Source organism: Lygodium microphyllum, chromosome 26 (assembly GCF_053477565.2).
Source record: "Lygodium microphyllum isolate KBCC chromosome 26, Lygodium_microphyllum_v1.1.10, whole genome shotgun sequence".
NCBI classification, from domain to species: Eukaryota; Viridiplantae; Streptophyta; class Polypodiopsida; order Schizaeales; family Lygodiaceae; genus Lygodium; species Lygodium microphyllum.
Genome location: NC_141160.1, coordinates 16,018,939 through 16,034,210, shown reverse-complemented (window position 1 = coordinate 16,034,210; position 15,272 = coordinate 16,018,939).

The following is a 15,272-nucleotide window of genomic DNA, read 5'->3' as shown; positions in this document are numbered from 1 at the left end:
AGAATGGTAGTCCTACACTAATGCTTCCAACAAACCAAAACACTTACTTGTTTCACGGATTAAAACCTCCTAAATCTCCTAGCTATCTTGAGCACCGGTTCGGGTTGCAAACCCTACTTCTATGCTCGATTTGATGCGCGCGGCGCTCAAGGCTCAATTCCGTCGGTCCCAGCAATGGAACCAAAATGAAGGGGAGCTACAAGCTCTACCCTGAGACCTACGGACTACTTATTGCTCAAGTGTTTCGAACCGAGCGGCCATGGCTACCTCTCACATAGCCGATGCGCAATGCCTACCTTACGGGTGTAGTGAGCTTACCTTGATGCTCGATCGAGTACCCTCCTCTTTCTTGCACACCAGTAGCTCCACGATCCTTGAGGCAAGCTCAAGAAACCTCAATTCCTCTCCCATGAGCTTCATCCTCCATAGCCACGCGCGAGACAAGAGAAGAGAAGAGAGGAGGGGAAGATGAAGAGAGAAGATGGAGAGCTTCTTCTCCAAGATCCCTCACTCTCACACAATCACTCCCTCACTCCCCTCACACTCTCTCACTCCCTCTCTCAAGCACCCCTCTCTCAAGCACAAGCAAGAAGGCAAGAAACAAGAGAAGAAGAAGAAGAAGAAGTTTTGGCCACACACAAGAATGAACTTCTCATTCACTTTTCAACTTTATATACAAAACCCTAAATCCCTTTTGGGCGGTCATCCCCTTTTCCTCTTTTTACATGGCCGGTCGTAGCCTAGGCCCTTTTTCCTATTGTCCTTCTATCTTCCTAGATTCCTTTCCACCTCATGTCTACATTTACAAATTGCACAGGTGAGAGCCTTTTACAAGATTTCAGGGTGCGCCTTTTTATTTTAAAATGCACATTTCCCCTTTTGCATTTGCCTTGGACTTTTAAGGCTGCCCTTGCACTTTTGGCCTTTTCTCCTATTCTTTCTTCAGTCGGGCTACCTTTTTTCTGCCTTTGCCCTACGTCTTTTTTATTTCATTTTGCTTTCTTCATGTTGGGGTTAACATTACCCCCCTCCTAGACGAGTGCCAGTCCCATGGCACTGCGATGGGACGTAGTGGGTAGTTAGGTCGGTTGCTAGGTGGAACAGGTAAGTGGGTGACACTGCTTCCAATGTGGTTGGGTGAATGATAGATGATGGGGTTTAAGAACGATGACCAGGAAAGATTCCGGTGTGCTTTAGGCTGTATGAAGATACTCAATATCTTTCACACTGTTGTGGCGCCCCTTATGTAGCCGGTCGTCTTTTGAGTATCAGAAATGCTTGAAGCAATAAGCAATCCCTTAGGAGGGTGGTATTGGAGGGATTTATTCTAGAGAAACCCCCCAAATGCTTTTTGCTCTAAGTTCGATTGGTCTCTAAGGTTCTAATGGTCAAACTGGGTCTTGGGGGTGTTCAGGGTTGTGTACTGGGGGTCAGGTCATTGGCAGGGTCAACTAAAGATCCTTATTTTTCCTTCTGGCAAGATGGTCCGATTCCTAGAATCAGACTTTCCAATTCTTGGAGCTACAAGCTCTAACCCGAGACCTACGGACCACTATTTGCTCAAGTGTTTCGAACCGAGCGGCCATGGCTACCTCTCACATAGCCGACGTGCAATGCCTACCTTACGGGTGTAGTGAGCTTACCTTGATGCTCGATTGAATACCCTCCTCTTTCCTGCACACTGGTAGCTCCACGATCCTTGAGGCAAGCTCAAGCAACCTCAATCCCTCTCCCATGAGCTTCATCCTCCATAGCCACGCACGAGACAAGAGAAGAGAAGAGAGGAGGGGAAGATGAAGAGAGAAGATGGAGAGCTTCTTCTCCAAGATCCCTCACTCTCACACAATCACTCCCTCACACTCTCTCAATCCCTCTCTCAAGCACAAGCAAGAAGGCAAGAAACAAGAGAAGAAGAAGAAGAAGAAGCTTTGGCCACACACAAGAATGAACTTCTCATTCACTTTTCAACTTTATATACAAAACCCTAAATCCCTTTTGGGCGGTCATCCCCTTTTCCTCTTTTTACATGGCCGGCCATAGCCTAGGCCCTTTTTCCCATTGTCCTTCTATCTTCCTAGATTTCTTTCCACCGCCCGTCTACATTTACAAATTGCACAGGTGAGAGCCCAGTGCTCTTTTACAAGATTTCAGGGTGCGCCTTTTTATTTTAAAATGCGCCTTTCCCCTTTTGCATTTGCCTTGGACTTTTAAGGCTGCCCTTGAGCTTTTGGCATTTTCTCCTATTCTTTCTTCAATCGGGCTACCTTTTTTCCGCCTTTGCCCTGCGTCTTTTTTATTTCCTTTTGCTTTCTTCTTGTTGGGGTTAACAAGTACCCTTCATAGGGATAAGGGAATCAAAAGATATAACAGAGATATTATGGATACTTGGTCTTTTACTTAAGGCATCGACAACATCATTCTCTTTTCCGGGTTGATATTGGATAAGTGGATGAAAACTTTGAATAAAAGTAGCCATTTGATATGATGGTCAAAGATTTGTGGCTGACTAAGGAGATGTTTGATACTTTGTTGGTCAGTTTTGTTTCCATTGACATAAGGCCTGTACTACAGCTAGCCATTCCTTATCATAGGTAAAATACTTCAGTTTAGAGGGTTTAAGTTTGCAACTAGAATAAGCTATGGGATGTGAATCTTGCATAAGGACAGCTCCTATTCCAAATCCGCTAGCATCAGTGACTACTAGGAAGAATGGTCGATTAAAGTAAGGTAATTGCAAAATAGATACATGAGTTAAAGCATGTTTCAATAAATCAAATGATTTTTTGTGGATTATCCGACCAATGATATACAATACCTTTCTTTTAATGAGTTGGAATAGTATGTAAATTCAATTCTTTTACCAATTTTTGCAGAAATAAAATCATGTGCGCTCCCATCATCATGTAAAACAATGAGGATTTGGCATACCTGATAAAGTATCTAAAGTAGTACCGATATCATCATCATCTTCTGTGAAATCTAGCATTTCTTCATGGTCTTCGTCTTCAATTGCTCTCCAAGTAGTTGATGTGAACAGTTGGCTTCTTGGATTGACAATTCATCGCTAGGTGTCTAGGTTGATGACATTTGTAGCAAACTATAGGCTTGTCTTTGGAAACATTATTGGTAATGGCTGGGAGTTTAAGTGTGTTGGGATTTGGCTGAAAAGATGGCTTAGGATTTGAATTTGTGTTTGATGGTAAAGCAGGGGGTCGTGCCCAGGATTTACGGAAAGAAGAAGGAACAAAGTGATTTTGATTGAATCTTTAAAAGTTAGAATTGAATTGCTTTTTACCGAAGTTACCGTTAGTTGGAAATTGTTATGGTTGCTTCGCTCATCCACAAATTTTGTCTTCAGCATCATGGGCCAAAGAAATCGCACCCTCGAGAGTCGTTGACTTGAACATGTTCACCTCCGCATAGAAGTGACCAAGCAAACCAGACATATACTTGCGCTTGTGGATCACCTCAGGTATATCTTCAAGCATTCGAAGTTGCAATTAGGTGTTCCAAAAACACTCAGTGTATTGCAGAATAGGCTCACAATCTCTTTATTGTAGAAGATCCCACTGTTTGATTGCTTTTTCATGGAATTGATGTGGAGGAAAATTCTACAAAAAATCCTTATGAAAAGCCATCCAAGTAGTAGAAAAATCAATACTCTTGCGGACAACAATCCACCATAACGATGATGCTTTGTTCACTAAATGGTTAGTGACACATTTGAGTTTATCTTTTTTGGCATATTATTCTTCATGGAAGTAATCATCAAATTGACTAATAAAAGTGAGAACAGTTTTTCTATCATGTAGCCTATTAAAAGTACAAAATTTGAAATTTATTTTACTTATCTTGGCTTCTTTCCTGATAGATTGTGCTTCGAGTGTCGCATCGATTGTACGTCGTATAACATCTTCAGGTTGCGGTCCATCTTGATCGACAGTGGATCATTGAAGAGTAGCTAGTTGAGCTTGCAAAGTTTGACGTGCTCTTCGTTCCTCTTGAAGTTGCATCATAATTAGGTCCGATTTTTGTTCCATTGTTGGTTCCGGTAAATCACCTTCGGCCATAAAATCTTCCATAGCTTGATTGGACATCCTGCAAAATCTCAAACAACCTCACACACTCGAAATCTTGTTAGAGGGATGAGTGTTACTCAAGTTTGGGTTTACAAGGCTTGCTTCTTTTTTTTAATAGGGCTTTTTGTGATGTTTTTTCTTTTATAGATACGATAATTGATGAAGGTCTTCTTCCAACAAATACTTCATCCGTATAGACTGCGTATAACAATCTGCTTGCTTAGATTTAGCTCTGTTAGAGTGGAGTTATGAACAAGGGCTTGTTGGAGTTGCAAAACCAGTTCGAGATTGATTTGGAGAAGATCTCAGTGTGAACACCCGCTAAGGAGGAAATTTAAAGATTGATTTTGAAGCTTTAGAAAGCTTTAAAGCCTTAAGCTTAAATTTTTGAAATCAACCAAGATAGGAGGATGTCGATGGCAGATTCGGCACCTGTCAGTACATGCTAACACAGCAGTCATTGGAATTTGGGGCTTAAGATTTTTAAAAAATCTTATTAAGCTTTGTAACCAAACTAATTAAAAATTGCTTATCTTTTCTTCTGTGAATAAACAACTTGCAAAGGAGCTTCTCGAGTGGTCCTCCATTGCCAAAGAGTGGTCCTTCACGATCCAATAGTATAGTAGAGGGTTCTTCACTGCCAGGAACACGTTGGTATTGATGTTTCGAGCCCATTCGTTCCAGGAGCTTTGCCTTCGCACGAGATGGTAAGAAATTGGAAGCCCTTGATCTCAGCTTCACTCTAATACCACTGGTGCACAAATCGGTTTTGTTGGATACGTACATAAGGAGTGTCGAAAGGTCCCCAAGAACAAAACAACTCTACTAAAGCTCATAAAATAAGAAGGAAGATTTGCATGACATGAAGAAAAGAGACAAATTGGGTACAATCTCCCCATATCATGTGTGAGCGCTCCATAAGGCATGTATTTATAAATTTATTCATCTCAAAGCTCAAAAATAGCCTAATTTTACAATTAGCATGCTTTGCCTTTTGTGTTCGCTTTTGTCCAAATAAAGAATAAAGTGGCTGGGCAGCCCAAAAGTCGAGCTGTGCCCAAATACAATGTTCAATAATGAAATATTTAAATCGTGCACCTATGCGCATACAAAATAATAAATATTTGTCAAGTGCTTTAATAAATAAACACACCTAAATAAATATTAGCACCATGTCTTTAATGATAAGACGCGTACCCATCAAAAATTATAATTTTTTTAGGTAATTTGAAGCCCAGTGCTTTTCAACACCACCATCACCTGCTCTACACATCAGCTGAAGCATTTACAATTGTTAGAAAATAATAAAATTAAACCAAAAAAAGTGAATACCTAGTAGTCTTTAGCTACAAAATAAATAAATAGATTGAAACTCTATCCTAACCTTAATTTAATACGAGTACACTTTAAACTCATAAATGTCCATTAATTTAAATATATATTTTGCGAAATCACCTGCCATGGAATCACCCACGTGCATATTAAATTAACATAGCGCTCAAAAAGAATAGGCGTCCCCGTCAACTTCTCGCACAAGAAATCCACCTTGTGCACGAGCCCTAGCAAATAAATATAGTTTTATGGAATCCACTGTAAAACCTCACGGAATCCACCATGGAATTAAAAAACTCACAGAATCCACCGTGGTCTCATGGAATCCACCGTGGAATATGCCTCCTGGCATCACTTATGGGAAATTGTGACTCAGATTGGGTAGGTGAGAGTGATTCCACGAAATCAGTTTCTAGATGTTGTTTCTCTTTAGGTTTAGTAATTTTCTCTTGGATTAGTAAGAAGCAACCAACTGTGGCATTGCCTTCTACCGAAGCAAAGTACAAGGCAACTTGCTTTGTTGCATGTGAACCAGTATGGTTAAGGAGGATCCTCTGGCATATGGGAGTACAAGATGAAGATCCAACAATGCTAAGATATGATAATCAGAGTTGCATTGCCATTGCCAAAAATGTAGTTCTTCATGCACGCACCAAACACATTGAAATCCAGTATCACTATGTTCGTGACTTGATTGAGGATGGGAATAGTAAAGCTAGTCTAATGTCCAAAGGAGGAGAATGGAGTAGCTATCTTCACCAAAGCTCTTACGAAGGATCTCCTTCGAATTCATCTTTAGATACTTGGCATTGGGTTGAGAATGTAGTTCAGGACATTGAGAGGGGGTGTTAGATATGCTCAATGTCCCACCTTTGTAAGGTGCCACCAATGATCCATGGTGCTCTAAGTTGTAAGGCCCCCATTATGAGGAGAAGCCATGTGTGAGCATGGACATTGGGTGGGTCTTGACTTGTACGTCAGATAAGGTCTATGTGATCGGATGACAAAAAGGTGATATTCGTGGATCTAGCCTTTAGGTTAGATAGAGTAGTTATGTTGGTAGCAACTCAAGGCACAATGTATCGAGTTGCAGGGTGTGGGAGTTATCGAGTTGCAGGGTGTGGGATTTATCTAGCCTTTAGGTTAGATAGAGTAGTTAATGTATCGAGTTGCAGGGTGTGGGAGTTATCACACACCCCATTCCCCCAGCCCAATGGTAAAGGGAATATTTCCTTAAATACTCCCTGGCCAATTAGGGAAGGTTTATGGGCTATAAAAGGAAGTCTCCTCTAAAGCCATTGTCAATCTATATTTCACCCATTCAGAGTTCTTCCAACTACCCTAAGCTCTTCACCTATCATCTGTCTAGATCGCCATGTAAGCTTTGTAGTGGAAGCGCACGAGTGGACAAAGCCATCTTTGTATCAATTCGTTTAAAATTAAAGCACTCTCTATTCTTCTCATATTTGTTGTGTGTTCTCTACTCCTTGCTCAAATTATGTCCACTATGCGGTGTAATTTCTATAGATCACAGTAATGGCTTTGTCTCTAATATGTAGGCAAACCGATCAACAATATCTCTATGTTGTGGCTTGATGTTTATTGTTGCTAGTTTAGGAGGAAACACAGGGTCATACCCATATAATGCTTTGAATGGACTTATTCTAATGGAGGACTAAACTAATATAATATATGTTTGTAACAAATGGGTGTATTTCATCCCAATTCTGATGCAATGGTCCTACATACATAGCTAGCATTTGTTTTATGGTTGAGAGTAGATTTTAAGGCCAAACTTCAAGTGCAAAAGAATCCTAAGACCCATAAAAGAGGCATTTTTGGTGCAAAATGAAACAGTTACGGATCAAGGAGCTAGAGTTTTCCTAGATGCATTTCAACGCCACAAATCCAACCCAAGTGTCTATTCATCAATCACAGTTCATTTAACCCCCATTTAATAGTTGCAAAAGGTTTGGCGTTACGAAGTAGCTATTGGATCCAGAAGCCGAAAAGCATGTGAACGAAGGCCAAGATGATAGATTTCAACTCCAGAAAGTCACTCACCTAGTCAAATCGAGATTCTGGGATCGTTTACCCCTACAACTAGGTTGGAACCACTTCGAGCAAGTGTGAAAATGCCAAAATGGAACTAGTTATTTGGTAAGGTATGTCAAGATTGTGGGAGAGAAGGAAGGAGTCTCGCTTGAAGCTTTCTTGCTTGCACAATGGGGGAAGACACACAAGGGTGGAGGCTGAAAACAGTTTTCCTCTTCTTAGTTGTGTAAGCCAAAAGAACTCAAGTACAAAGAAATAGAAGAACCCTATATATGGGTCTCAAACCAAACTCAACTAACTAAGGTGGCATACTAACTGAGCCACGAACTAGAGTAGATAAGGATAGCTATCATGTAGCTATTATTCATGGGCGGTGTACCAACCGCGTCTGCAACTGACAAGTCGGTAACATAAATATACAACGGTCACCCTGGCGTATCACGAGTGGAGCTCGATATCTCAACACTCCCCCTCGAGCTCAATCCCAATTCCTGCACACCAAGCAGGTCTCTGAACTTGCGCAGCTTCTCTGCGCCCAATGCCTTAGTGAATATGTCAGCTACCTGATCCTCTGTGCTGACATAAACTAGATCAATAAGACCTAGTAAAACCCTCTCTCGCACATAGTGATAATGCACCTCAATGTGCTTTGTTCTAGCATGATAAACTGGGTTATTTGCCAAGTGTATACTACTCATGTTGTCACAATAAATGATAACTGGCCCATCTGTAGACTGATGCATATCATAAAGTAGCTTATGCAACCAAGCTACCTCACATGCAGCCATTGCTGCACCCCTGTACTCAGCCTCTGTGCTCGACAAGGCAACTGTAGGCTGTTTCTTGCTGCTCCAAGTGACTGCAGCACTCCCAAAAGAGAATACATATCCACTGGTAGATCATCTATCAGAAATACTACCAGCCCAATCAGCATCAGTGTATCCATGCAACTGTATCTGAACCCCAGTCTCATAAAATAGTCCATACTGCAATGTGGACTTCACATACCTAAGTATGCGTCTAGCCGCATCCAAATGTGGTTTCCTTGGAGCCTGCATAAACTGACTTACCAATCCAACAGCATAGCTCAAATCTGGCCTGGTAATAGTCATATAAATCAAACTTCCTACTATGCGTCTATACATAGTAGGGTCTTCTAGAAGCTCACCTGCATCTATGCTCAGCTTCACATTTTGCTCCAAAGGAACTGAAATAGGCTTACAGCCTATCATCCCATATTTGGACAGCATGTCCAATCCATACTGCCTCTGCAAGAGCTGTATCCCACTTGGTGATCTAATCACCTCAATGCCCAAGAAATAACGCAGCTCTCCCAAATCCTTCATCTCAAACTTCTGCTTCAATAGCATTTTCACATGAAGGATATCTTCATCACTGTCACCTGTCATAATCAAATCATCAACATAAATGACAAGCAGCATAATACCTTTCTCTGTTTTTCTCACATAAAGTGAGAAATCTGCCTTGGAAATCTGAAAGCCAATACTGACAAGATACTGTCCTATCTTGTCAGACCATGCTCTAGGTGCTTGCTTCAAGCCATACAAGGCTTTCTTCAACCTGCAAACAAACTCAGGATGAACAGCATGCACATAACCTGGTGGCTACTCCATATAGACCTCTTCTTGCAAATCACCATGCAAGAAGGCATTCTTTACATCCATCTGATGTAAAGACCATCCCTTTGATGCAGCCATAGCAATGACTACTCTTACGGTTGCCATCCTTGCAACCGGACTAAATGTTTCTTCATAGTCAATGCCATATGTTTGTGCATACCCCTTGACTACTAATCTTGCCTTGTATTTGTTCACAGAACCATCAGCATTGTGCTTCACCTTATAAACCCACTTACAGCCAATTGCATTCTTACCTTTAGGCAAAGGTACTAACTCCCATGTAGCATTTGCTTCCAAGGCATCCATTTCTTCATCCATGGCTTTCTCCCATTTTTCTTTTCCCATGGCTTGCTCAAAAGATGTGGGTTCTGGTTCCTGTATCACTTTGACCATATATGCATAGTGAATGGCTGTAAATCCATCATATTTCAGCCTATCCACAGGATACCTAGCTCTTGTAGACCTGCGCAAAGTAGGTTCACTCCCAGGTGCTCTCAAAACATCCCTGGTCTTCCTTACTCCAGGTGTAACAATAGAAGGAATACCCAACTCATCATCAATGCTCTGTTCTGAGCCACTGGATTCACCATCCACATAAGAGTGACCTGCATTCACATCAAACATGGGCTGATCAACCTTCTCTTTTCCTTTTCGTGATACCTGCATACCACTATCTGCATTGCTTTGAGAAGATTCTCCTGATCTCAATCTGCCTGTCCATGGCGAAGAATGTGAACCACTGCTAGAGGACGCTCCAGGTCCACTAATATTTTGTGACTGCTGCTGTGAATTCTGTGTAGCATTACCATTTTGTGCATCTTCATCATCAATCACATTTACTGGTTTATACCAGCTACTCATCTCATCAAAAACAACATCTCTGCTCACTGTAAACTTACGAGTAGAAGGGTTATAGCATCTATACCCTTTTTGCTGCAGAGAGTAACCAATAAAGATGCACTTCTCAGCTTTTGGATCCAACTTGGATCTCAGCTCATCTGGCACATGTACATAGGCAATGCAACCAAAAATTTTCAAATGAGAAATATCTGGTTTCCTACCAGTATACCTCTCCTCTGGAGTCATTCCATGTATTGCTGCAGTGGGAGTCCTGTTCATTATGTAGACTGCTGTAGCAACTGCTTCAGCCCAATAAAAATCTGGCAAGTCTTTTTCATTGACCATGGCACGAGATACCTCTCCAATATGCCTGTTTTTCCTTTCTGCAATTCCATTTTGTTGTGGGGTATAACTGCATGAATATTGCTGCTTTATGCCATGCTCCTGCAAGAACTTTGCAAACTCATTTGAGAGGTACTCTCCCCCTCCATCTGACCTTAGGCATTTTATCTGCAAGCCTGTTTCTTTTTCAACCATAGCTTTAAGAGTTTTGAAATGCCCAAAAACTTCACTTTTCTTTTTCATAAAATACACCCAAACTTTTCTGCTATAGTCATCAATAAAACTGACAAAATAATGACAGCCTCCAAGAGATGCAGCTTTAGTTGTCCACACATCAGAGTGAATTAATTCCAATGGCTTCTCACTCTCTTGAACATGTCTAGGAAATGGTTTCCTTGCCTGTTTTCCAAACTGACAGGCTTCACATACCTTATGCATTTCTGCAACCTTGAATTTGGGCAATCCTGCAACAATATTTTGGGCCTGCATTGATTTAAGTCGCTGTACATTAACATGACCAATGCGTTTATGCCAGATATCAATATCTGCAACTACACCGGTCCCATGTGCAAACATTGCTGCACTCAATTCAGACATGTCTGCATCCAACGTAAACATTCTGCCCTTCTTCTTTTCTTTTGCTATCAAGCGACCTTTATTTTTCATATCCTCAACAAAGCATCCATGAGGATTAAATCTGACCTGCAAGCCCTGTTCAACCATTTGACCAACAGAAACCAGATTCTTGGTGATATTCGGGACATGAAATACATCGGACATGTATTTCTTTTTCCCATCCTGCATAGACAAAGGAATTTTTCCAATCTGCACAATAGGATGTGCAGTATCATCACCAGTCTCCACAAATCCCGGTTTTTCCATTTTTCTTGCATCCTCCATCCATTCTGCATGACCTGTCATGTGGTTTGATGCACCTGAGTCAACATACCATACATCATTGCTTTCTTCTGCACTTGTCATAGAATTGTTCATGTGCTGCACCATGAACAAATGCTCATTTCTGTCATCACCCTGTCTACTAGAAGATGCATAATTCCCTTGTTGCAGTTTTCCATTCATGATGTCATTCTGCTTTTTATAGCAGTCTTTAGCCATATGACCCATTTTACCACAGTAGTAGCATTCAACATTACTATTTGCATTTTGGCCTCTTTGCCATCCACCACGACCTCTTTGGCTCCCCCTGCCTCTAGAGTTACCACGTCCTCCTCCATAGGACTGGTTTTCTTGAGTTTGCTGTATATTCTGATTTCTGCCACGGCCTCCAAATCGGCCTCCTCTACCTCTGCCTCTACCTCTTCCAGCATTTGAGTAGAAGACAGCTTCTTTTGAAGTTCCTCCTGAAGAAGATGCACCACCATTTCTCTGTTCCTCAGAAATTAGAAGAGCAATCAACTCCTCAAAATCAGGAAATCTTTCACGAACTGAAATGGATGTCCGAAACTGTGCATAATCCTTTCCTAGACCATTCAAGGTCACGGAAACTAAATCATCATCTTCCACTGGCGACCCAATGGAAGCAAGTGCATCTGCAATCTTCTTCACCTTCATGTGGTAGTCGTTGATGCTCATACTTTCTCTTTGCACATTATGCAACTCTTGCTTGAGCTGCATTTTCCTGGCTTGCGTATTTGTGCTGTACATTTTTGACAAAGTATCCCATGCCTCCTTTGGCGTACTTGCATCCTGAATATGCACAATCATAGAGTCTGAAATACTGATAGACAGCCAATACATAACTTTCCTGGCTCTCTCATGCCATGTTTTGAATGCCTGCATTTGCTATTGATTGGGAACATCAGGAAGAACTGGTTCTTCTTCATTTCCTGCAACAAATTCCCAATATCCTTTTCCCATAAGGAAATTCGTCATTCTAAACTTCCATGCTTGAAAGTTGTTCTTGTCAAGCTTTTCAGTGACAATCTGTGAAAGAGAATCAGATGCCATTACAGAAGACTGCAAAAAATTCTGTCACTGCAAAAACCACAGCTTCACCCTCACAAGGGAAAATCTGCAAAACTGGCGAAAGTGGTATTTGACCACACAGTCACTTCCTAGTGATGATTTTGCATCAACAGGCAACAGGGATGATTCTGTAACTCCCAATGTCTCTGCGTACAAGCATACAAAGCAATTTTTACAGTAACTATTCACCGACCTGTAGAACAGTGGCTGCACAGCATAAAACTGGGCCTTTTCCTGAGTGCGTGCAGAAAAATTCCGCCTCCAAAACAGGCCCCGAAATGGCCTCAAATCAAAAAAACAAGGTCGCCGAGGGCTAAAGCCCTCGCCCGCAGCATATACTGCCCTCTTGCTTCACCGCGAAGGGCGTCTCAACCTGAGACAATGCACTCCTGCACCTTCCGGCTGTGCTACCTGCAGATATCTGCTCCCGAAACAGAAAATGAAAGCAACACTGCTCCTCTTACCAGAACACCGCGAGCTTGGCTTGCTTTCTTGAGCTCCTTACCACGAACAAGGCTCTGATACCATGTCAAGATTGTGGGAGAGAAGGAAGGAGTCTCGCTTGAAGCTTTCTTGCTTGCACAATGGGGGAAGACACACAAGGGTGGAGGCTGAAAACAGTTTTCCTCTTCTTAGTTGTGTAAGCCAAAAGAACTCAAGTACAAAGAAATAGAAGAACCCTATATATGGGTCTCAAACCAAACTCAACTAACTAAGGTGGCATACTAACTGAGCCACGAACTAGAGTAGATAAGGATAGCTATCATGTAGCTATTATTCATGGGCGGTGTACCAACCGCGTCTGCAACTGACAAGTCGGTGACATAAATATACAACGGTCACCCTGGCGTATCACGAGTGGAGCTCGATATCTCAACAAGGTAGTCTTAATCATGGTTTCAAGAAGGGCCAAAATCCAAGAATTCAAACAACATGGAGGAGACGCCTTTTTTTTTGTGCCTCCTTCTCCCCTAAAAAAATATTTTTTTATGCATATCATCATCTCCCATATCCTCTTAACATCAAATGCATCATTTCTTCACTCTCCAATGCTCTGATTGTTACGAAGAATGATGTAGTATTCAGCAAGATAAAAAATTAGTCTTTCTCTCTTCTCTTTGTTCCTTGTTCATATGGCTGTTTATGAGTGAGAGAGAGGGAGGGCTGATTTGACGAATTGGTGATGGACAATGGTTCAAAAACATAATAATGGGAAGTAGATTAGGTGATTTGGAAGTGTCAGTGGTGTGGCTGGGAAATTGCATCAACAAGGCAGCTCCATTTCCTCGACTTACGAGACGTATGTATGAGAATTTTTTAGTAAGCATTCTTTATTTAATTTTTATGATGAATCGTTAATGCATATGATGGAAAAATGGTTGCAAATGATTGAAACATATTTGTTGATGTTTGCAATGTCAAAAAATAATTTTTTTTCTTTTTTGTATGTTAAAAACAAGAAACCACAAAACCTAAAACACGGGATTTAATGGAAAATGGAATTGTTTTTGGGTTTTGGGGATCAAATGATATTCACATGGCATGAAATTGAATATGCTAATGTATCACACTTCAAATAAGTCATATAAAGTAGAAAAATTAGAAAATTCAATAATATATACTGAAATCTATGGAAAATTTCATGAAAAATAGTCAAAAGATGAAATTTTTTAAAGAAAAATAGTTTTTGTGTGTAGAAATTTATGAAAAATTGAGAGAGTATTTGTGAATGTGTAATGAAGGTGAAGCATAAGGATTTTCCTCAATTTTTCTTTATTTATATATTAAAGTACGTATTTTAGGGCTTGTTTCTATGGAAATTTATCATGAAATCTCCCTATATTTGTGCAATCAATGTAAATGTAGATGGTAGGGAGTGTGGGACTGAAATGAAGGGGATGCAATGGTAGTGGAGAAGAAGAAGACGAAGATACGAAAGAGAAGAGCACACACAATGTAGGTGCTATCAAGAATGATATGACAACCTTATTGCATTATCTCATATATATGAATAAAGAATATGGGTGGTCAGTGTATATGGGTAGGCCCAAGGGCCTTTTACCTCAACAACCTCCCACTATAAGGCCAATGGGTGAGGGAGTGAAAAAACAAAGAAAAAAGGAAAAGAGACAATGTGAGAAATCATGACATCTCACCCAACGCCCAATCGTAAAGTGAGCTGTGCAATAAGTGGGAACCTCTCTAAAAGAAGAGTCAAGCATCCCCGAGACTATGACATCCAGGAGATAAGTGATCCCACATCTCCATATAGTAGAGCAATCCAAGAATGCTTCTCATGAAGCAAGTACAACTCATGGGTGCAAGGCTATAATGCATAAGCATCAGAGTAGTGCATAGCATCAGTGTGGCACATAGGAGACAGTTGAGAGCACATAGACCCTCCAAAGTCAATCATAGAAGAGGGGCCAGCATCCCATGTCAAACGCGGTCGCAAGATAGTATGTGACCTCAGTGAAGTGGAAGACTAACATACATCAACCATAAAGCGCACTAAACGCACATCAAGAGGCTTGAGAGATGTCTGCATCTCATAAAAGATAGCATGACGGCTACATATAACCTGCTAGTGTTTGGCATCCAAATCCCATAACCTGTAAGCCTGAAAGTCACCATCTCCATAACCAAGGAGGATACATCTATGTGACATAGGCATATCTAGTATACATACAAATTCATCGCAGCCAAACATCCTCAAGTAGTCATAGGAGAGTCTCATGCCACTTCATGCCTTGTGTGGTGTAATACCATCCAAAGTCAAACACGGCGTCCTATTAAGCAAGTGGACTTCCGTCATAAGGGCCTCATCCCAAAAGCCATAAGATAACCTAGCTATGGTAAGCATTGAAGCAACCTTTACCTGTAGAGTCAGGCACATGCCATGAGCAATCCCGTAGTACCATGGGCATAGGAAATCAATGCAAGACTGCTGACAATAGGACTAAAAGTTGGGAGAGATAGCATGACTCTCATAATCCAT